This window comes from Trachinotus anak, unplaced genomic scaffold (assembly GCF_046630095.1).
Source record: "Trachinotus anak isolate AG129_WGS33_773 ecotype Australia unplaced genomic scaffold, CSIRO_AGI_Tana_v1 ptg000015l, whole genome shotgun sequence".
Classification (NCBI taxonomy): Eukaryota; Metazoa; Chordata; class Actinopteri; order Carangiformes; family Carangidae; genus Trachinotus; species Trachinotus anak.
This window is the reverse complement of record NW_027273866.1, coordinates 5395516-5419778: the sequence shown is the minus strand read 5'-3', so window position 1 is coordinate 5419778 and position 24263 is coordinate 5395516. Positions and strand designations below refer to the sequence as shown.

The following is a 24263-nucleotide window of genomic DNA, read 5'->3' as shown; positions in this document are numbered from 1 at the left end:
TGGGGGAGATCAATACGACAAAGTCAGAGTTCACTCGGCTCCCCCGGCCAGGTTGATTGCAGAATGAACTCCATTAAAAGTTTCCAAGGCCTTAAAGTCAAACATCATTTGGCTCGGATGTCAGACATCGTCTGCAGGAAAACCCAAAGACACGCTGGCGGTAATGGAGTTTGTTTTGGGGGCTTTAATTGCAGGTGCACCCGTGCCAATAACTCAAAGAGTTCTGCACTGGGAGAATTTGTTAAAGGGAGCAACTGTGTCTGGGATTAAAGTCAAAGGACGAAACTTCACTAAGCCCTGTCCAAACCACAGATTTCTGGCCCAGAGACATCTGCGTCTCCATTGACAGCTGTCCTCTTAGATCTGTGGCTGTGTGGCTGGAGCAGAACACAGCTCTCTGAGCCAGTCACTTCTCTGCAGCTCAGTGTTTTACTTGTCATAGCCATCGCACTTACAAAGAAGTTTTTTGGTGACACCTCTTTATGCGAGGACACCTGCCATAGTCATTACTCTAATTGTTCGGTTTGTCTCGTGAATGAAGGGCATACAGAATGAAATTAGGCACTTGAATTGCCACCACAGTGTTGATTTGATTCAGTAGTCAGACTTGGGAGGTCTACAGTAATTGCATTCACAAATTGAGCAACCCCCCTCCCACACACACACACACCCACGCACACACACACACACACACACCACCCTGCCATCTCCTCCTGATGAAGGCGGCAGTTCTGGACCTATTCCCTCTCTCCTGCCACTCTGCGTATTCTTCCTCCTTTTTTCCCCCACCAGCCACAGCTCTGCACTCTCCTCATCAGTCACCTCACCCACTTCCTTCCTTTCCCTCTCTCTGCTCCCCGACTCCTCCGTCATCCCTTCATCCCTCCGTCTGCAGCCAAGACTCACTTTCCCCCCCCTATTTACAAAGATAGCCATAATGACTGACTCTCTCTTTGTGCTACTGACGGCCACTCAGCCGTGGCAGCCCCGTCAACAGATAAATATTTCCTTTCTCTGTTTTCCTTTATCACGAATTGGCTTCAATTAGCACAAGTTACAGTGGTTTAATGAATGTCCTCTGTGACCTTTGCTCTACTCGCCTCTTTTCAGGGATTTGACTAATTTAACTTTGTCTGAAAGGTTTGCTCTGCACTGTGGATGTGTGTGTGGCGTGAGCTGCTGCGATTCAGGGTGGGGGGGCTGGACATGTTTTGTTTGCTGACTGATAAATGGATGTATAATGCTGGTAGATAAAGGTTTGCAAAGGGATTGGGGCTGGGGTTGGGATACATTTATACCCCCTCCCATCTCTGTCCCCCAAGCTGTCCAAAGCTGTGACATGTCGGCCGACACTGTCCCTCTCTTCGTTTCCCTCTCCGTGTCTCCTTTCTCCCACCTTCCCTCCCCCAGTTTCTGTAGATAGATATTTTTATTCCTTGGCACCTCACTGTAGATAGGCCATTGGGCTCCTGTCTGCTGGGGCAGCTGGCTGGGGGTTGGAAAGGGATGAAGGATAAGTAGATTCAATCAGGCGTTGCAAATCAACTTTTCCACCAGCATCCTGGGAAGACCTGATAATACAGGTTTCTAATATCTGACCTGTCTGGCAGGAAAGAGAGAGTGAGTGAGAGGAAGGGTGAGAGAGGGAGGGACAGGCTGAGAAAAAAAAAAAAAAGAGGAGAGCAATGGAGGCAAGAGAGAGCAATGAACACATTGATTTGATGTGGCTAATAGTTCTGCAGTTGATAAGCGCACTGGCGCCAGTCACAAAAATGAAAGGCGAGCAACAGAGTGAAATGAATTGGGTCTAGCTTTTTTGTCTCAGCCCCATCAGAGTTTGGACAGGTATCAGAGGGGTTTGGCAGACTTGGCATCAGCAAGGTTTCCTCGACCTGTCAGCCTGCATCCCTCTCCTCCCCGGTCTGAAAACTGTTATCGCTGCTGTTTCAAAAACCCAAACACATTCAGGGCTGCTTATGCGAGTCAAACTCAGATCTGTAAAAGGGAGAAACAAGACAATGGGAGCATGACAGTCTGACCCATGCAGTATGAGCTGCTGCAGACAATATGGCAACACTGCGTGTGTGTGTGTATGTGGACCACATTCAAACTGTGCAGATTAGCTATTAACTAACATCCATGTCACATTTCACACTGACAGCTACTGTAATACAACAATGTCAGGTGAATGATGTTCAAACATAATGTCAAAGCCTTTGCGCTTGTAGCTCACCTTTTGTGAACCTGTGAAAAAAAACTCACAAGATAAATTCAAGTTTGTGAATGTGCAGAAAATATTTGTAGCTATAAAAAGTTAATGGTGAGGTTACACGGAGATTCAGAGAAGTCTTCACACTGTGACATGCACATTCAAAATCCATTTACAAATTATTAGCTCTGCTTTTATAGCTGAGAACAAAATTCATAATTGTACCTCAACAAATGTGTGTGTGCATGTGTGCAAGGAGTTTCTTACACAGTTTTCAGTTTTGAATCTGTACTCTGTGCAGCTCCTTCTTTGTGTAGCCAGAACTGAAGTTGTCTTTTTTACTACTGCAATTTTTGTACAGGCATTTGTAATCTTGAATTTCTTATGCATTTTCTTTTCACAGGTTCACAAAAGGTGATTTCCAACCACAGGCTTTGACATTATTTCTGAGCACCATAACACCTAAACCTTACTTGAGCCCATACAATTGTCCTATTAAAAATGACAGTTGTGTTATATTTCGTTTACAGCTGACAAACAGATCCGCTCCTCTCTGAGGTGTTTGTGTAAAAAAACTCAGCCTCCCTGGATCAGGCCTGGCCAGACAGACAGGGCAGAATCTGCTGTGTCTGTCCAGCCTGCGCTCAGTGTGACAGTGCAGATGCTGCCACTCTGACCTTTCCTGATGCTACCAGCTACCACAGAGCCAATACCAGCGCTAACGAGACACTGACATGGCTTGACAGCCAGGGGTGGCACGCAATTATTCTAGAAGAAGAAAACTGCATGTCGGTGTGTGTGTGTGTGTGTGTGTGTGTGTGTGTGTGTGTAGGTGAGGTGTATGTATGTGTGCGTGTTTGTGAAGCCAGGGGGAAAGACTCAAAAGAGTGCATGCTTCTGTTACCATCTCCTGCAGGTCACTGTGAAGCCAACATCAAGCCGCATTCTTCTTCTTAATGATTGATGTGTCCAAATCTCGGTAGAAGTGCCCTGTCAGATCCCAACACAGGTGAGTTTCATTAACATGAACTCAGTCACCTAGAATGCCTTGCGTTTGGTTCGGGGTTCTGATCTCAGAATAGCCTGGCCTTGTCGGCTCCCGGGATTGTCTGATGTGACCCATTTATTGACTTTGTTGTCAGCTGTGCTGTTTGAAGTCAGGGTTTTGGCCATAAGCAATTTATTTTTTTTCCACACTATTGAAAAAAGGCCCAACCTTGATGAGAATAATACATGGCTTCACTGTATCCATGTCGATGCTCGGATACACGAGAGGTGGTTACACCATGACATCCCACGCCTGTATTACAGACAGAGTCATCAAAGCTCATGTTTTGTTGTGTTTTGTTCGATATCAACGATATATTTTTGTCAGAGGATTATCTCATAAATAGATGATTAGACTCAGCTTCATCTGATTAACATTGGTTAATTAGCTGGATAAGCTACACATGCACTGCAGTGGTGTTGATCGTCTGGAACATTTCAGATGAGGTGACTTTGAGAATAGTGTCAGTAAATCAATTAAGTCCTAAGTCAATAAATTAAACTGGGAGAAGATAATAAGAGGCACTGTATACAAACTGGTGCCACCATCTACTCTTGAATTTGACTTTGACAAATTGATTGAATGATTAAATCCATACCATTAAACACATGACAGTGGACAAGGCTGTATGTTTATTTGTATTGTTCACTTCTAAGTTGCTTCTAACTCAATATACTCAAGGTTATTAATTGCATTGGATAATTTGTGGTATTTGCAACACTCAACTCAATGTGGAAAGTACAGTTACCTTTGTCCTCTGTCCAAGTAAATCAAGGATAATTGAAAAATATTTTTCTAATCCACAAATTCAACAAGAGTAAAAAAAGAAGAGAACAAAAAGCAGTGTTTCAACAAAATCCCTACAAAAATAGATGGTAGTGTAACAAATCCAAAACATGGATACATTTGACACAAGCTGTCTGTTGCGCTCTCTCATCTGTCAGGTCATCGCTCCATCAAATTCCACACCGACTACTAAGTTGCACATAGTTATTACATCAAAGCAAGTGCATAGAGTATTACAATAATCCAAGAAGGGGGGGGGGCGGGCATCAAACGTGGAGGAAACTGCAATAGGGAAGTGGGGTCAGGACCTTCTGCTGCTGCCTGGATAATAAAAGAAGGATTTGTGCTCAGAACAAAGGAGGAGAGGTGGAGGACTTTGGAGTGACAACATCCAGCAGTCAGTCGGTTGGAGACTAAAATATACTGAGGAACAATAAGTGATTATAAGGAGTCAAAACAGTTTAATTCCTTATTGTTGATAGTGAATCTGGTGAATCTGTATTATAATGTGGAACCTGGACATGGTCACTGTCCGTCACTGCCTGCTAAGCACTCAAAATTAGTTTGAAGGAATTAAAATCAAAAGTAATCTATTTGCTCAAACCAGTCTCATCATATACTTTGATCCCCAACTCTTTGTGAATTAAGGATAACAATTTTGCTTAACATCAAGCACTTCAATCAGATAGTTAGACACACTTTGGTGGGAATATGTGCCAACTTTCAAGGGCATCAATCAAAGGAATAAGAGGGAGCTGCTATTCCTTTGTTGCAAAGGCCACTTGGCTCAGATACATAAGTGGCGGAGCTTACTGCAATGCCTTAGAGGTCTCAGTGCTCAGGCGTTGTTATTGATCTGTCTGTGTAAAGTTTCTGCAGAGTGATTGCGTGTGTAATGCATCTATGCATTTTTAAAGGCAAACTGGAGTCCAGACTGGACACGCAACATTTATCTATACCATAAACCCTGATTATAGCAATTCCACACTTGACAAATTGTCATTTTTTTGAGCTCACTTAGCTTATTGGTGTTCTCAGATGTCCAGTTCTTGATGCTCTTAATATGTAGTCATGTGTTTGTGATTGATGGAAATTTCAGACTGTGGAATGGAAAAGTGTTATAGGACTGATGGGAAGCAGTCTGTGAATTGTTTTTTCAAATATAGCTCACCATGCTCTTAGCATCCCTCCCCCCTCCTCCTCTCTCTATAAGTGCTGTATATTCTTAACAGTGATCCATTGTGGTGCCTATGACAAGAAAATAATGTATTTCTACCAGAGTCTATCAGAGAAATTACTTTGGAGGTAGAGGGAAGAGGAGCTAGATCAATATGTTTCAGGCAGCTGTGAGTGTTTTTGAAACTGAATTTCCACCTTCCTTTGAGTTGTTTTGACCTTGATCTCCAAGTAGATATGTCTCTGCTGCTCCCCAGCTTTCACCACTCCATGATTATCCTGTACAGCATGAAAGATAACCTGTGTGGTGAGCTCCACTTTTCCTGGCCCCCCTCGCGGCAGCCCTCGCCATTATCTTGCCAATCCTAAAACAGAACAAAAGATGTCACCGTGCGGCCATTGCGCACCTTCATCCTCTGCACACCCCTCATTATTATTATTCCCTTGCTGTCTAACTGTTCTCAGTGATAATTGAATTTAAATGAAGAAAAGGCAAAGGAGAATGTTCTTTTTGTGCTGCGTTAACACGCTGTCATTAAAAGCACCGGTTGTTTTAATGGGCCAGGTCTTAAACTATCAAGACTGCGGAGAGCTGTAGAGAGAGGTAGAAAATAGCAATGAGAATGAGAGAGAGATTAGAAAATTGGATTATAATTAGTTTACTGCAAATTGCTGTAGCACTTTAAAGCTTGTGGGGATCTTTAAATCTTCCTTCCTGTTTGTGCATGGCTCAGGCCTCCGTATGTGCACATTCTATTTTCAGACTGGTTTACGATGACATGCAGGGCCACTACTCAGACCAAAGGAAATGGGCATGAACGCATGATGGGATTTCTGCCAAAATAAACATCCAGCGCAGTCCCCAGATGATTGCTCAAAGAGAGGTGCTCGTTGAGGCGTCAGCAGACAGAAACACATGTTGTGACAGTTCACATGGAGCGATTCGATGCATGCAAAAATCAAATGATATGCCACAGCCAGGGAGCCCTCCCAATGAAAACAAAATCAGGGCATTAGCATGTTTCAGCTGTGCCTCAATCAAGGTCATCTGTGGTGTTTGGTTTTCATGTCCCTCAGTGGGATTGGAGACAGACAGAGCAAAAAAAAAAAAAAAAAACACAACAGCGGCATGGATATTAGATGGTTTTGAGAAAGAATACTCTCCCCGCACTACTCACTCCTTTCAACCTGACTGGTAAGTCAAGCTAAAGGAAACGTCTACACCTCCATATGGTCATGCTGTGCTAAGATACAGGAATGAGCATTAGTGTGAGATGGGCTTTGATGGATGCCTGCCTCATATTGGCTGCAAGGTTGACGGACATTTGGAATATTTAGAGGGTGCACCTAGTTTTTCAATTTCAGCCTGAAAATCTGAACAACCGTGATGTACTTACACACACACCCACACACACACAAAAACAAGCCAGTGTAATACAAATGTGCACTTATGATGAAGCAAAGATTGAGCCAAGAAACTCACAAATAGGTCGAATTGAATTTTTTTTAAAAAGACGACACCAGGAGAGTAAGTTCATACATAGCAAATGTTGAAATTTCTCTTTTGTATGTGCATCATTTCTTGGAACAAATTGGGTAAGTTATAAGAGTAATATCAGCGGTATCAGTTCTGTCTGGTGCAGTAGTGATGGCAGCTGGAACCCAAAATGCATTACATTTTCATTATGACCAGAGCAATGTGGCACATAGTAAGGTGCACTCTTGGTGCACCCCATTTATTCTGAATGAAGAGGTGGCTGCTGCAGTTCAATGACCTCTTATCTGATGGTGTGCCGCTGTCATTGAAGCCATCAGAGTGAAAGGATTAAGCCTGGCTTATATCGATATAAGTCCTGAATGGAGCTAAACACACACACACATACACATTCAGTGGTCACAAACACACACACACACACACACACACACACACACACACACACACACATATGCAATATAGCATGTCCTTCTGAAAAACATTAGAAAGGCATATTAGGTCAGAGCTTCTGGGTAGGAAGATATGTTTTCATCTTGTGAGCAGATGAGGAAAAAAGGAAAGTCAATAGAATTCTCTCAACTAGATATTAAACAAATCAGCCTTGGCCTGCCGGTCCATTCCTGGATGTCAATAGTACAATGACATCACATTAAATGTGCACCACAGAGCATTTACATCATGTGTTGGGGAAGAATTGAGCCAGTGCCTGCTTTGCTGCACTGATGGAGAGGTTAGAGCACTGCTAGAATACATTGATCACTGTTTGCAAGGATGCAAAAAACTATTATCCTTCTTCATGTGCAGACAAACAAGTGCATACACATACAGTAGACACAGCTTGTATTATACATAGTGGCATGTTTGGATTCTATTGGCTTTTCTTACAGAGCCTGACCTAAATGCTCCTTTCTACTGTATTTTCAGTAAACATGAAAATGTGCTGACAACACACTTCCTCCTATGAACACTGGGGATTTGTTGCAGCAATCAAGACTTGGTCCATCTGACAATTAGATCTGATGACCTTCAGGAAGCGTGCTCCTTGAACAGAATGTGACCCACGCGCATCTCTCCAGCAGCAAATCAAACATTTATGCGCCCTGAAATCCTGAAACCCTTTGAAAGCAGTTACTCCAATGATGAGATGAGGGCTTTTAATATTCAGTTCAAAACCTGCTTTAATGTTTCACTATTGTCACCTCGTGGTTTAATCACACAAATAGTCTAATGATTAGAACCACAAAATGTAATGCTATGTGAAGTTGCAGGGAGCTCATGCCTCCTTGTTGATCTCTCTACTTCAGCATGCGTGGTCATAGTTGCGTGAAGACCTGCCTTTGAACCTACCTGCTTTAATGTTCACTAATGCAGAATTTCATCAGATAGGACCAAATTACTTCTCTAACATGCATAATGTATTGTTATGTCTTTATACATCTAGCTCAAGATCAAGAGCATATACTTATGTAAAAGAAAAAGGGTCAGGCCTTCCTGCTGATTTCCCACTGACTGTGACCCATTGTGTTCCCATCTGGAATCCATTTGTGATAGTGAAATGACTTAAAATGTTACAATTGGGGGTAATCATGCAGTATTCTGAATTTTATCATTTTACAGCTACTTCATATTGGCACATGCACAGCACTACCGCTATAGCAAATTATTATCGTTGTGTTCCCATTTGTGTTTCCCATAGATATTGTTACTGTATGTGACCCATAGTTGGTGAACTTTCACAGCTTGGATCAGCGTGAAACGCTTCCAGTTCATTCATCAGTCTAAAAGATTAACAACTGAATTAGAAAATATATAGTTCCTTGATAAAAAAGAAAATCTAAGTTTGAGTACAGAAAACCTTCAGCTGGGTTTCTTTTGCTGTTTTGCGCAAAACAGAAGTGATTTTCAATTTTTTTTTAGAAAGTCTGTGTTTCCATTGATACCTTTAACTAGGCTCATAGGTATTGTGTTGTCCACCAAAATGATGGACAACACAATTTCTCTCTTAAAATAAGAAAAACTTCATAACATGAACCTACAGGATTATAACATTATCCATTATTATATTACTGAAAGGAAAATTTAAATTATTTAAATTGTAATACAGAAAAACAAAACACACATTAGAACCAATCCAACTTCGCAACTCTGTAAGTGAACAGACTAATTGGTTTGTGTTTGTGTTCATCCAAATTAACAAAATACTACAGGTCAGATTAAAGTCAGTCCGGATTTTAGTTCATCAGGTAATACTGCTGGCCTCCAAGCCATCAATCTCGGGTCTGAAAAATAAATGAAGTGTTATAAATAGTCAATTAAAGCATACACTATGTGCACAATGACCTAGAACACAAATTAATGTTTAGGTGCTTAAATTGAAACCTAAGGCTAAATTAATTTAATTAACAGTTAAAAAATTTTAACAGTTAAAAACACTGACGTTTTTTTTTTCTTCTTTCAGGAGAGACTCCCTAGCTCCGGGCTGTAAGAGGCATCATGTTTGTTCTCACAGATGAGTCCCACAGAGAGAGTTACTGGGCACCGGCCTTGTGGCAAAAAGGAAGGTAATTTTTCAAAAGAACTTTCTTGGTGTGGGGGAAGCCTGTAGTCCGCCTGTATGTGTCTGCTGCAATCTAACGCACTGAGCTACTTCTGATATGACCTTCCTCATGGCAAATGAAACCACAGTGGTCATAGTTACCGGTAAATCCTACCATAATGAATTTTTTCTCTTTTGCTTTGCTGTGAAATCAATCTGTTGAATCAGTTGAATAAGCTGACAGCAGACGTTTGTTCCACTGGGTTCTCAGCATACTGATGCCAAGTTTGTATTCCTGTTTTCATCATCATATTGCACTGTGGATTATGTTGCCTGTAGATTAGGTGTAAAGTTGTCCTCAAATCAGGATTGCTCGTCTGCTTGCCAGTTTAACACATTCCCTTTAAATGATACCAATGTCAAAGAGAGACATATTGACTAAGACAGAACCTTATGGTGTCATAACTAATAACTCAGCATCTTGATTTATCATCCATAATTCACTCCAGCAGGGCACTTACTGTCTTGGAATAAATTGGAATATTTAAACAAACAGATATATGCCTTGTGGCATTTAAATAAGTAATACATCTTCCTCCCAAGTGTTCTCAATTTTGAAAAAGAGTGCAATCCAGTATACAAGTTTGATGCACCGCTCACCAGAATGAGTGTTTTATTTTTCATGCTTTTGCCATCCATTAGCTGTGTTTTTGAACCAGGTTGACACACTTTGAAATGCAGTTATTCAAAATGTTTGAGTCAAATTGAACATTCATTTGCCATGCTGAGATATGGTACGCAATGATGCGTATGGATGCATGCATCACGGGCTTCGCGTTCCTCTCCACGGAGCAAGTTTGTTCATGGCTAGATGCTGAAAGTGTGCACTTGTGACAACCGCTTGGAAAAGCATATGATAGCATCAAGTAGGTCTCAGAAGCCTCACAGAGAATGTCGTTTCTTGAAAATATTTGGAAAGCACCTGTTATAGCAGCAGAAATAGTAGCCATTTCTCTACCATAGTGTGTTCAGTTCTTTCTTTTTCCCAAAACTCTTGTGTAATCATTCAAAATCTTAAGAAGCAATAATGTAGATATGGCTCTACTACATGCTCCATTCAACAGACATCATCTGCCTAAAAGGTGGTTAAGGCAAAAGGCTAGGAGGAGGTTGGGGGGTGGGGGTGGGGGTCTTCCACCTCCTCCAAGCTCTCAAGCTCACTCTCTTGCTCCAACCCATGAGTTACTCACTGAGCGAGCTCCTGCCTTGCTTTTTCAAATGCTAATGATGAGCAGTGCTGAAAGCCTCAAATTGGGCCATGCAATTCAGCCTGTGGTGTCTGGTGAGGCCCTGCTCATGTTGGAGACCGTGGTCTTTTCCCCTGCACCCCCCCCCCCCCCCCCTTCCTAGTCTTTTGTGTGCTGCGGTAATAGGCACAGATGTTCCTCTTGCCTCACACAGGGCCACTTTCCCCTAATCGCCACCTTGTATGCGGACGGCTTGCACCTGCCCCAGCAGCTCTTTCCTTTTTCCTCTCACTCTCTCTCTCTCTCTCTCCAATTCTCTTCCTCTCAGCCCCCCCCTTCTCACTCTTTTTCTTCGCTTTTTTTTTTCTTTCCATCTCTCTCTCTCTGGACCAATGTAAGAAGGCCTTCCCTAAGGCCCCCGAAATTTCAGATGCTACTTCTCGGGCACCTGATTGTTTAAACATTGAATTGTGCAGATGGAGAAGGGGAAGACGAGAACGGGATGGATGGAGGGTACAAAAAGAAGCACTTTTTTTTTTTTTTTTTTTTTTGATTTGGGAATTGGTTAAAAAGGGAGATGGGTGAGCCTCTCTTCACTCCAGCGGGAGAGAATTTGGAACATAATACCGTTGTAGCAGCTCAGCCAAACCTCAATGCTGATGGTGCATTTAGGCTGCCTCCCTCCATTGGGCTAGTGGACTGAGGTGTGGGGAGGAGGGGTGGGGGCTGTAGCCAGGCTTAAAAATTGGACCGAAGTGCAGTTTGCTTCATGGCCCCTGTGGTGTAGTGTGATTTACCTTCATCTTCAAATGGTGCTTTCAAACTGAGTGTGGAAATGTGTCAAAATTTGGTCTCTGTTGGGACCTGGATGAAAAAAAAAATCACATTCTTCTTACTGATGTTTTTCCAGCAAAATAAATGTGATAAGTATCTTAATCACCTTGAAATGAGAGCATTGCAGGTGCCGGTGAAGTCTAATGGCATATTTGCTGTCAGCTATGTTAGAATTCAAAGAAGAAGACCTTTTGTGATAGTGTTTAATAAATAACAGCAAGAAACACCTTATTACTTCAGAGGATCACATTACATCATATTTTCTTACATTTTCCTTCCACTTTCTGTCAGTCTTATTCTCACTCTTTGTGACAACCACTGAGGCCTCTCAGATGTTAGATATACATTTACTTCACAGTGTGGGCTTATTTTCTTAGTGTAATAGCTCTGCCTGTACAAACAGTATGTATGCTCCACTGAAAATCAGTTGTTATCCTCAGTTTCCAGCAAAGACCTGACTTTTCTCAGTTCGGTGGGTGATTGCAGCATTAGTGCTCAAAAAAGAAGAAGCAGTTGAACAGCTAAGGATTAAATCAATGGATTCTCTTTGGTGGCTTAGTATAGTGAGTATAGGTATCATACTGTATTGCTGTGAGGGAGAGAGAGAGAGTTCTAAGAAACACCAGTCGGAGGCAAAATAATTGATCATTACTGTTCATGGCAGAAGCAAGGGATTTTAAAATCAATGTCGTTTTTCTGTCCTCCAACACATATTCATTTAATGCAATATTCAGCCTGTGTCAAGTTGAGCAAGTGATGATTGCTCAGAGAGGAGAGTGGCAGAAAGAGTGAGTCTTTTTTTGTTGTTGTGCGTGGTGCATCTGACACTTTTGTGATGTATTTTGACAGTTTTATGGTTCAGCAGAGACCTCTTTATTGCGTGTCTTCACCGAGTGCATCATACTGTAATCATAACTTAACCATGACCTTGGTCTAGCTTGGGGTGGGAAAAGGAGGCTGCAACATTGCATATGATGCAACATAAGGCGAGATAAGAGCTCATGGAGGTCATTGATTTGGTTTTCCACACAGATGCACAACCTCTTTGCTTTTATTTTCTCTCATCTGAATCCCAAAGCAAACATAAAGTGAAGGAAAACTTTACTAACCATGGAGGAAGGACGCTGCACTGTTTTATTCACAAGGTTCCTACGTTTTCCCAGATAAAAGGCACCTAACACATAATGTGAGCTTTGCCGAGGTTGATGCGCACACACACACACACACACACACACACACACACACACACACACACACACACACACACACATACACACACACACACACACACACACACACACACACACACATGCTATGCCCAGCACATTCAGTGCAGTGTGTTTATTCAGCCTTTCGTCAGCTGTTTGATTGCTTCTCTCAAAGGGCAAAGCCCTGCAGTAGCTTGCATGCAGGATAATTAGTGTTGTGATTGTACTCAATAACCACGGGTACCTGTCTGCAAGAACCCATAGGCCACTTTGGTCAGTTTGACTTGATGCACACCAAAGGAGCTCGCGCTTGCTGAGCCAATCAAGCGAATTATTGCAGGTTACAAGGGTTTTGATAATATATTTATGCAGCATATGTATGACAAGACTGCTGATTCTGTTACAGCAACAACAGCCGCACCTTCCATCTGCTGGACAGTCTGATTCATATTCCTTTGGAGAGAGAGGAACTTCCAGGGTTGTAATACAAAACATTGTCATCTGATCACTTTTCGCACTCTCAGTTAATTAGATTTACTCCTCTCACACAGTGTTAACAGAATCAACTAAAGATGCGATTCATAAGCTTTTCAGAAAACATCCCCTCTCCTGTGCATTTGAGCATCCTTTCTCTCTGCCACTTGCTGCTTTTGGTGCCTATTGACCAAACTGCTTCAATACACACAAGACGTGTGTCAATGTTTGATCATGTTCCTCCACAAGGGAAAAAAAAAAGTTATTGTTCAATGTTGATAGATTTTTATAGTGGAAGTTGAATCATGAAACATTTTAGTGATTTTTCAGAGAACTTCTTTTTCAGTGTATGTTTAATATCAATATTCAGCTCCATTTTTAACATCTTAAGTTTTGCATCAACAAAAGTAGAGACACAGGAATAAAGTACGGACAGATGATGCAATATCTAATCTGTGTAATGTTAATATATTGTCTTTACTGTAAAGGAACTGTAAAGAAAGTAAATACTTACAGGTTAGAGATCTTACTGTGTTGTGTCCACTTTGGTGCACAGGGACAAATTTGCATTGCGTGATTAGGTGATCGACATATTTCTCTGACATCCTTGTGTCAGACAGCACATTTGCAAAGTCTTTGCAGGCCTTAATGAATATTGAGTGTTCTATCTCTTTTGCCTTCCAATTAATGAATAGATGTTGGTAATTATTTGACCAATGCCTCTCTCTCATGACATGTCCCATATCCATCACTAAGTTAAAAATAAATTAAAATCAATACAGCCGGCAGACTCTTAGGACAGTGTCAGTTCTTCCTATGGAGAGACCTATGCAGGTCTGAATAACAACTATTGATCCTCCTTGAGGAATATTCTCTTTTATCACCTCCCCTCTTCAACATGTGCACACATGCACACAAGCACACACATACATACACAAGATAAGTGTTTCTTTTCTCTCTTTTCTCGTAGTTACATACATTGGCAGCCGCTGACAAAAACTGCAGCTTGTTTGGTCTTATCAGCCTATCCCACGATAAAGAATGCAAAAAGGATCGGAAAGTCCAAAACAAAAAGGTAGAGCTGTTGCCGATAAAAGGCCTGGCACGGTTGTGATTTATATTTCAAATGACTCCGTCTCCTGTCCCTTTCCCTGCGTCCCCTGTGTGGTAGGGGGGCCATTGTGTAAACAGCTCCTTGAAAAACAAATGGCTCCCTAAATCGTTGTAAAGAGCTGTGGCAGCTCGATCCGACCAGAGGCCCAGGGAGAGAAGGGACGGGAGATAACGTGTGTCAGCAAACATTGACTGGGCTTTATCACAATGAGGTTTCTGTGTTGGAGGAGCTAAGAGGCTGGCCAGCACACATTCCTACAGGTCAAGGCTCAGGGTTATATGTGTGTGTGTGTGCGCAGGAGGACTTTTAGTATGTTTATGCTGAGGCAACTCAGAGAAAAAGCTGCAATTTTGTCTTTTTTTTTCTCTCCCTGCCCCTCTCTCCCCTCCTGTCTCTACACCGTCACCTAACTTTGTATGCTGTGACCTACGATAAGCCAGACGGAAAAGCAGTGTTTGCAGTTATAACTATGATGACTATTTGTTTACGCTTATCTTAACTGCGCGATAAATCACAGACGAAAAGGAACATCTGGTGTGGTAGGAGTCAAAGAGGAGAAGAGGACTGTGTTGTTTTTTTTTTGTTTTTTTTTTTTTGGTGAGGGTGAGAGTTTACTGCTCAAGGACAGACCAGGGAATTAAGTTTCACACAAGTATGAAGGGGTTTACTCTCTTAACAAATGACACCTGAGGAGAAAGGCACACTAAAAGCACTCAGGGTGATTCCGCTTCAGCTGTGAGGTTAGCCTGGAGGCATCTTTTCATCCCGGTTCGTGACTCGGGAGTTTTGCCCCTTGTGTCTCTTTAAATGTTTTCTGCTCTGTTCTTCTAGGGCACCAGTTCTGAACTCTTTCATACCTCAGTGCAAGAAGACCTCGTCTGTCTCACTGCTGGCTCGCCAAGATCCACTCGAGTGCAGTTGCAAATCCAAGCCAACAGATGTCAGCCTTTCCAGCTGATTTCCCTGAAATATTGAATAGTGTCAGTGCATTCAAATCCACAGCCTCAAACACAGCACTGAGACTGAGAATTAGCAACGCAGAGCACACGCTGGTCTGAGATTTACTTTGATATACATCATGTATGTTAATGTGATTCCTTATTGATCCCCCAAGGGAAAGGGTCTTTTTCCTTCGTCCCTCTGGGGAGGTCAGAGTGCGGGGTCAGATACAGCATAACCCCCCACCTCATCCGGAGCTGGTAGGGACCCACTGTCTTGTTCAATGACACTTCATCAGGGTGAATGTGTCCTGACATGGGGGTTTGAACCCTGGTCATGTGACTGAAAATTATGCCCCCTTGCCATCACAGATGCAGAGGGAAATGAAGAAAATAACAGTGGTCGTGAATGTTAGTGCACACTGTGTTTCCATACAGGGGGTCAACGCTGTCCTATCCTTTAAAAAAATAAAAAATAAAAAAAAAATCACTATTCACTCTTTGCATTGCATAATGCCAAGCGTTTAATCCTGTTTAGCCGTCAGGCCTGTGATAACTCCTGGGGAATCGCAGCTATTCTTATCGTATTTATCCAGCGATGACAGATTAGTGGGTGTTAAATGCACTTCACATACAGTAGACATCGCCCCGGATTGGTACAGAGTGTTTCAGGGAGGGAGGGCTCAGACACAGAGTATTTTTTTTTTGTTGTTGTTGTCAAAAAAAAGATGAATGAAAATCCACTCACTGAGTCGACTGCATACTGGAACAAGATAATTCTTGGCAGTAAGTCTCAAAGTGAACTGTAATAATTTAGCAGCAGTGCACACGCAGATAGACGTGGTGCACTCGGAGACCGCTGCATCCGGAACTACTGCTTTAAAAAACTAATACATTTTGCAGTATTACCCGTTTGATACGGAAATATATAGCACATTTACCATTAACATATTTCAAGGTTTTGCGTGGCAGCTGTTGGTTTTGCATGATGTGGAGGTTTAAAAGGTTCCAGCAGAAGTTGTGTGCTTATGCTGTTCAGTTGCTATGAAAAAAAAGCTGTTGGGATAATTCTCATGAGCTCATATGCACACACACACACACACACACACACGCATGCACACACACTGAATAGCTGAGTGTGCAGGGTGAGTCTGTTCCTTCCAGGCAAGGGCTTGTCTGAGAATCTAAGAGGCAGGCAGGAAGGCACAAGGTGGAGACCTCTTCAGATCTGGCTGCTATTAACAGTCTTGTGATCTGCTCATGTTTACCTACTCTCACAACACTGGTACTTGGGGCTGTGTGGAGCATGGGACGCGGGGCCCGGCCTCTTTGAAGTGAAGTTGATCCCTCAGACTACGCTCTAGGTAATTGCACCTTCTCTCTTCTCTCTCTCTCTCTCTCTCTCTCTCTCTCTCTCTTCTTTGACCCCCCCCTTCTCTCCTTCCCGTTTTTCATGTTCTTTCTCACTGAGACAAGATTTGAAGGATGCAGATGGGGAGCTCTTAATGTGATTGTGTGTGTCTCTTGATCTATGCTTTAATCTTATACAAATAAAACAGTCAAAAATAGAATATATATTTGATTTTTAAATGTTCAAATGTGTATGTCTGTTTTTTTTTTTGCTGTTTTTTTTTGCAGTTTTAGTAAAAAACTATTCATATTTTCTTATAACTGCAGTAGTTAGAGACTTCCATCTGAGATAGCATTACATTGATGATCCTGTTCATGCCCCCCCCCCCCCCCCCACCCCCCCGTTCATGTTTCTAGGCAATAGAGCTTAAAAAAAAAAACATGTCTTTCTTGTATAATTCACTCTACCAGATTTAGATTATCATAATTGAAAAGTGGAAGGAAAGCAACGTGAACAGACGGAGCATAAAATGTCCATGTTAAGCACCAGATGACAAAAAATGCCATTTGTTTGTGCACTTACTGTCTGTCGATAAAGTAGCTGTAATGACACTTGATTTGAATTAGTTTCATTTTTTTTTTTTTTTTTTTGTCATGTTTACTCCATCCACTGTCACTGACGTGCGCTGTGTTCAGTGGCGTGCAGCGTGGAACACCTGTGTGTTGTTGTAATTACTTTGATTATACCTTCTATGGGGTGTTACAGCAGTCTGGAGAGAGGGTCCAATTTAACCTGCAGTGAATTTCAATTCTAACTGAAAACAAGAGAGAGAGAGAGAGAAAAAATTGCTCTCTGGAATATTTGATCAGCAGAGGGATATTCATATGGTTACGTGCTGCGAGTTGCTGTGTGTGTGTGCATGTGTGTGTGAATATAATAAGCAACAGGGATGCATATTGGACTGTGAAGTTCAAGGTTCGTACTTTTCCTTTGCTTTTGATCAGTTTGCCGTGATGGGTATTGGTCTGCATCCAGACATATGACAGTCCAGGGGGCCTCGTTGGTGAAGCCTGCTCTCCCAAAAGATGCCAGGTGCCTGATTCGGAACAAATGCTCACAAACAGAAACACAAACACACCAGAGGGACCCCGCGTGTGCATGTGTCTGTGTATACCTCTCTTTGACTAGGAGAAGGGTAAGGCTGGCAGGTATTGAACTGTGTTGAAGTAGAACGAGCAGCCATGGGCATCTCCCGGTTCATGACGCTAGTCAGAAAATTGACAAGCCAAAGCTGCTTTTTATTCTGCAGCTACAATGTAAATGAAGCTACCCCCTGTCCCTCATGCAATCACCCCAGACCCACTAACTGTACAGACGCTGCTTTGGATTCCCTCTCTTTCTCCCTCACTTTCTCTTTTTCTGTCTGTCTCTAGTAGTGTTTATACATCCCTGTCTCTCTCTCTCTATGTGCTGCTCCCCCTTGTCTAGTTAGAGGGCAGATATACCTTTCTTACCAGACAGGAGAAACCTGTACTTTATCATTGCCACATAGGGGGAAAGGTATTTTCTCCCTAAGGGAAAACTGGCGTACAATTATAATGCTCTTGCTGCACCAAACTCCTTCACAGAATATATAGCATCCTGTTTTTGACTTACATGAGTTTATGATCTCTTACATGGCACCACAGTGTTGCTTGTCTACTGTGGGTGTTTCCTGTAATGCGTCCTTATGGTTTATTTACTCTCTGGGGCAAAGTGCTAAGGCTATTTAAGTTGACCTGCAGTTTTTTTTCCCACCAGCTATGAGGAGTTTGTCATTTTAGGACAAAAAACAGTGCTTCACGATGACAGTCAGACTAAATGCTTCTCCAGGAGAAGATGACTTGAAAATAGCATTTGTAATTAAAGATATTTCACTTCTAAACAATGCTGCTTTTAGTTTCATGTGTGTTTTATCTATATAAATATTCTCACAGAGATAGTGCAAACACACCTGTGATTAGTTGGAGTAAATTGCAGACAAATAAATTGAACAAGTAAATGCTCAAAATTACAGATGACAGCACTTTGAGATGTCTGGAAGCAGTTTCCAAACCCTGCACAGTGCTGCAGTGTGCCCGTCATACTAGCCGGCTCTCTAGCATCTGAGTGGTAAAGTGGGACAGATGTTGAGGGTTAGAGAGGCCCCAGTGGGATATTGAGAATGATGGTTTGGCAGGGAGTGCGGGACAATAAAGGGAAGAGACGGAGAGGCCAGGGTTCTCCTTTCACCTGACCTGATCCCGCCCTGGAACCTGTTCAACCTCATATGAAATGAAAGAAAGGTGCCCTTTGTCGTGCCCAACACTAATTTACATTTACATTCGAAACAAGGATTCCCAATGTGCCTCATGAGAATGAAAAGAGACAAGGTCTGCGAATGCTGTTCAAACCAAGGAGGAGTGTGGGTTTCAAACATTAAAGAGAGGTGGTTGCGTAGAATAACATCCCCTGGAAAGATGGTAGTGGAGAGCTTCAAAGTGAGAAGACATAAAAGTGCATTCTGAAGTGTCCAGTTATCAATTCCTGATTCATTTAGGAATTGGATCAATAGCTGTCCTCCTAAATTTCAGGACAAGCCTTTGAAGTGAGCAGTGGGGTTACAGTAGGCATATAATACTGTATATTTTGTTTTCCTGGAGTTGATGCTCCACAGACTCCATAAACCATGTATCAAACTTCACAGCTTTTTATATTCCCAACAGTCCTCCAAACATATCTAATAAATGCAACATCACTTACTCCAGTTTGGATGTCTCACTTTTAAGCTCCAGTTTCGAATTTCAAAAAATTCATGACGATAGAAGTGGATACTCTAGGTTTCACTGATGTGCTGTATAACTTCTCTTTTTGAGAATAAAAAAAAGCATCCAGTTTCTTTGGAGGAAAGGCTCTGTTTTGTCAGATTGGTATTCAAGTTATCTCCGGATACTGCATAATTGTAGGGCTGCAGCTGCCAGAGCACAGCAGACCTTCCATTGGTTTTACATTTCATGAGAGTTTACATACGCTATGTTTCTTCAAGTGGAAAATTGTTTTCTGCATGATGCCAACAGGTGGACTCGTTAGAGAGTCAACATAATCATGGCAATCATTCCTCTCTGCAATTAGAAATATTGATCATTTACATATTATCCCAAGCCATGGATGAATTTCATTGTTTTACTCACTTGTGTTTCAAAAGCCAAACATCTGTAGTGAACAGCAATCCGGACTGCTATTATAGACCTGGACTGTGCTTAGTCTGCTAGAGAGTGTTTGGATACATTTATTTTATGTCTCTTTAAAGTTACAAAATTGTTTGTTTTTTTTCCTAGCAGCTGAATTTTTCATACATGACCATTATGAACTAAATTCCATTTGGTATGGAGGCCAAAGTCTCAGAGCCAGATATTTCACTTGATGCTTCACCACTTAATGAGAAAATATTTTCTGTCTTGCTTTTTGGGTTTACTGACGCTTTGGTGGTTATCCAAGGTCTTGAGATAATACATCTGAATCTGAATCTTTATTTGAAAGAGTTTTGCCTCTCTAAGTACAGGTGACATTCAAGACAGACATCTGCAGTAATGGTAAAAATCTCTTCAGCAGCCTTCCAATATAAAGGACAACCTTTCAAATGGTTAAATGTATTCAAGTCCTTTATTCTAGTCCCTTAACCCTGATGCACATACTCTTATGTAAATGCTGAGAATATCAAGAAATTATTGCAATCCCTGTTATAATCCTTATATTTTAAAATGCATAAATGACCTCTACACAATCCACTATCCCCAGGAAAACTGTCCACATTGGAGGATACCACACCTTATGATTTATGAATCAGACAAAGGCAGTGGATAATGACACAGACTCAATCTTAACTTAACTAAATACGTGAATAAGCTGCTGGAAAAGTGTGAATTTCCCTATAGGGATAAATAAAGTATTTCTTATCTTTCTTATTTTGTTTATCTTATCTTATGTCTAGTGCCAACGCAGGAAGTATTGAGCCCTACATGTAATGAGGCATAAAGTAAGAATGTGGACATCCGGGTGGTGGATCAGTGTAGACGCTGGAGTTTGCGTCCTGTCACACAGACTTGCCTTATTAATCTATACCATGATCTCTCCCTAAACTTAACAAGTGTTTTAGTTGCCTGACACTAACCGTACCTTAACCTTGTGCTATAACCACAATCTGTCCGTAATTTTAACCAGACCATAGTAGCCATGCACCCCTTGGACATAAAATTGCTGTAATATAATCTGGTGTTTTGCAGAATCATCCAACATTGACATTCTTGTGTTGCTCAACAACATGGTTCAGTCTAAGGGAACTGGGTCTAACATGAACTGGCCTGTTAAGCACAATTGTTGTGGTCTGGAGAAGCCAAGGGTCGAGTTTCCACGTCCACTTGCACCATTTCTGTTTCCCAACCCCAAAGGCTTGCAGATGCCGTCCAAGGCTAAAGGTTGGCTTGGGGCATTTTAGTTCACTGCACCTTGTTGTCTACCTCTCACTTTGTGAACCAAACATCTCTGGCCAGGCCTCCCAGGTCAACCACAACACTGACTTGCTCCCAGCTTGTCAACGTGTCAGGGTGCATGCAGGCGTGCTGGAGAGGCTGAGGCGAGGAGAGAGACACATGAAAGGCTTGCATGTTGTGAAGATGGTGGTTGAAGATGGCCCTTTAAAACATAGTTCACATTATGCTCTGCCTAGAGAAAAAAGGCAGTCCAGTGGAAATGAAATGACCCCTCTGGACCTGCTGTCATGTGACATCTTTGTTTTCCAAGCCTATGCTCCAACCCATAGGTTGCTGAGACACAGTATGAATCAAATTCCCTCTTTTCATCTATTTTTGGTAATTGCCTTGGCTTGAAAGATAATGAATTACACCACTATACATACTTGACAGCTATGGATCATCACGTGAGTGCTCCCATAGCAGCTACGTGAACCCTGCATTTTACTCCAACCCCAGTATAATCTCTACATGTCTCATGCAGACACGTTAAAACTGTTCCCACAACAATTCCCGTCATTCTGCTTCAACTGAAAAACATTTTCAGCGTCACATCACATTAGATCACTGAGCAAAAGAGACACCACACATTAAAAACATTCCTTTTTTTTAACACTTCTCTTCTTGTGGGCTTAAGCAGGGATTTGAATCATGTAACATTTAAAGAGGATTTTCACCACATGAGCCTTCTTGAATAGGTTTGTTAAAACACTTGTGCTATAATAAGTCCTGGCCTCTCATTTACACCGCACTCGCACGCAGCACAAACAGATGTTGTCCTGGCCAGTAGGGACAGCTGTACTGGTGGACATAACCAATGTGGCCCCTATTTCCATACAGTTTAAGTCACTGTCCAAACAGGATTAGTGCCAGCTTCGAAGTGTCAAAGCAATTACAACAATGACATCAGCTTGGTTTGGGGGTTATGGCTGATGGGGTGTAAATGTCTGCGGAGATGAACGCCTACTAGCTCTCAGTTGTCACCGCCCACTCTCTGCTTCCATCTGCTCCTCTTTCTCATGCATCAGATAGGACTTTTTTTTTTTTTGACACACCATGCACCAGTCCATCAGAGTCATGGCAGTTTGGATCCACTGGATAGATTAAAGATGACCGTTGATCATCAGAAACCCTATTCAGAGTTTTTGTATTTGCATTTTCATGGTTTTGAACAGTTTTCACTTATCTGATTCAGGGGACAAATAGATGCTGACTTTAAACAAATGATGTTTGATGAAATCAAATGTTAGCAGGTATGGATTATATAGCTGAAATGCTCAGGATTTAATGTAAAAAAGGGCTTTGTTGTTCTTCATTTTTAACTCTAAGGAGGAGAAGGACATCGATTTAAGTTTTAAACATGGTGCATATCTTACTGATCTCCAGCACCTGCACACATATATGGAGATACGGTATATAATGCTATCAGAGACTGCAGATTTTTTTTACTCCATGCTAATCTAACATACTTGAACGTTCGTGCTGTGTGGTAAAGAATTGAAGCATTCCTTGATATATTCTGTGGGGGAAGTTAAGTTCATCAGTTGATGAAAAATGAATTGATGAAAAAATGTACCTTGAGTGTCCTAGACAAATACATCCATAAGCCACTTACGTAGATAAGCTAAGTGGCAAACCTTACTCACTCCTTTTAATATGCCTCACTGGTGCTCAGAGAAAGAGGGAAAGCAGTACAGATATGACGTACCCTCTTGCTCCCCCTCATTAATCTTAATAAAACAATTGACCCCTGAATAGCTTATTCCTGCCCTGAACCATTAGGCTGCATGACCGAGGCTTTAAATATTAAGCAGGCTTTGTAAAATTTGATAAAATGTTTAGTAAATGGCATAAGGCACAGTACACTCATGGGCTTTTTCTCTTACCCTTGTGTTGTAAATGATAGATATGTTTTTATTAGGCAGAATGCTGTTTTAAGCAGCATTGTGGTATTGATATTTGCCTTCAGCTTGCATGATTTAAGATGGCAGATACATGCAAGCCCATCAGGCTTTTACCTCCCCTACCTTTCACTACTAACTACTCTGACATAATCTTGCAGTGAATTTTCATGATTTAAAAAAAAAAAAAAGCCATGTGAGCTTCACTCACTGCCTGCAAGGATATTACGCCATTTCTCGTCTGTGTATTGCTGCACTATTTTTGCCCCCTTGCCCCCACAGACCAGAGCAATGGAGCACAGTATACCACACAATATACAGTAATTTGTCTCTGATTAAAATTTCTGCTGAGCTTTGATGCCCATACTGGTGTTATGTGCTGAAGTGGTCTTCCTCGTCTGGTAAAAATTGAAAGCCTTTTCATCTCAGAGGGCTTAAGGGGTCAAAGGAACACCAAATAACCCTCCCTGTTGTGTTTCTTTTTTTTTTCCTCAGAAGCTTGTAACAAACTGCACCTTTGTCGGACGCGGCCTCTGTCAGGCCGGGGCTGGGGGGACTGCCCTCGGGTTCAGGCTTTGGAGACCCTGTCAGCTTCAAAATGGGGTCTGCTTTATTTCACCCCCTGACCTCAAGCCCAAAAAGAGCCACGCAGGAAAAACAGAGAGATATATGATACATCAAGGCCTAGTGAAACTCCACGGCTGGGAAATGAGGAAGCTGCAAACTGCAGAGTGAGCAGAAAATGAAGGAGCTTATTGTAGGGGGATTTTTAACACCACAATTCCTATTTGGGGGTGAATCAAGGTTGCTACATTGTGAGACTGAAGCCAAGAAGTTTTGCCTTTTGATTGTTATTTCATTGTTGCACACTGTAAATCAATGTACTGCTGCGATGTAGCGAGTCTGTAGGTGGTGAGGTCGTCTGTCGCAGGCTTTTCATATTATTTGCACCTTCTTTACTTTTAGTCATTTACAAATAAATAAACAGATAACACTGGAGCAGAAATGAGGTAAATTCATTACAGAGTCTGGGGAACTGAGTTGTGTCCAATTTTCTTGAAGTGTAAATTTAAAGATAATGAAGTGCAACATTTAATTAATTAATTTCAGAGCTACAGAAAAGAGAATAGTTGTTTGCACCTGAATTGAGACTGACAGAACCATTACATGGAAGATGTTCTGTTTTCTGGGAGAAATTTAAATCCATGGATGAATTCTCAAGTTTGGCGCATCTGCATTAAAAGAATGAAATTGATTGACTTGGAAATGTTGCTGCATAGCCAATCAATCTAAAGAAGGACAACCCAGGGGGCGTCCATGGGGATGCAGAGAGGAAGGGCCTCCTATTGTTTTGGGGCCCGATGTCAGCCAGTCCTTGACCTTGGGGGTGTCCAGGCCT

General features: G+C 41.9%; 1 long non-coding RNA gene across 1 annotated transcript; it reads left to right on the top strand.

The window, feature by feature from the left end:
- The first annotated feature begins 6024 nt into the window (after positions 1-6024).
- Positions 6025-23967, top strand: LOC139632807 (uncharacterized). The gene is made up of 3 exons (XR_011693626.1): positions 6025-6414; positions 9173-9275; positions 23360-23967. It is a non-coding gene; the product is annotated as an uncharacterized lncRNA (long non-coding RNA).
- Positions 23968-24263: the final 296 nt, after the last annotated feature.